The sequence below is a fragment of the Acyrthosiphon pisum genome, chromosome A1 (assembly GCF_005508785.2).
Source record: "Acyrthosiphon pisum isolate AL4f chromosome A1, pea_aphid_22Mar2018_4r6ur, whole genome shotgun sequence".
Classification (NCBI taxonomy): domain Eukaryota; kingdom Metazoa; phylum Arthropoda; class Insecta; order Hemiptera; family Aphididae; genus Acyrthosiphon; species Acyrthosiphon pisum.
In genome coordinates this window covers 123,659,224-123,659,972 of record NC_042494.1, presented here as the reverse complement: position 1 = coordinate 123,659,972, position 749 = coordinate 123,659,224, and positions in this window count along the sequence as shown.

The following is a 749-nucleotide window of genomic DNA, read 5'->3' as shown; positions in this document are numbered from 1 at the left end:
AAATATCAATAAAGTTTATCTGTTGGGCCAAAAAAGTGTATAAATTTAATACAAAGCTCCTGATATATTGTTACAATATCAGTTGAAAAAATATTAAAAATACATAGGCACAATTTTTTTTATAAGCATTTAAAGATCAAATGTTTACAAAATTTATCAAATTTTAATTTGAAAAATTATTTTGTAGTTAAAAATTTATAAAATGTTCAATTTTTGTATCTAAGAATTGAAAATTTAAAACAAGATTCCACGTAAGTAATTAATTCTGTTACCAAAAAATCTAAAAAATACATTTACACAGTTTATTTTTATAGTCATTTAAAGTACAAATTTGAACGAAATTACATATTAAAAACCTAGGATAACTATTTTAGTTATTTTGTTGTGATTGTATAATATTATTCGTGGGTACTTGAAACTTCTAAAGTATACTATTATATATCTATGATAGTACCACGGTTTTTTGTGGATGTATAACGCGTTATAAGTACCTAATAGATATTATGATATTATTAATTTGGAATTTATTATAGGTACCTATTATAGGTCAATTTTTTTTTTAATACCATAGATAAGTATATTTATGTCTAATACATAGACTAATATACCGTCTCCGCTCAGAATCGTTTTTCTTATACAGTGATATTATATCATTGAATTCAAATTTAATTTTATCCATTATACAGTGTCCCACTTGTAACCTGCTGCACAGCAGAGCGACATCCACTTACCCACCTTTTTTTTTATTA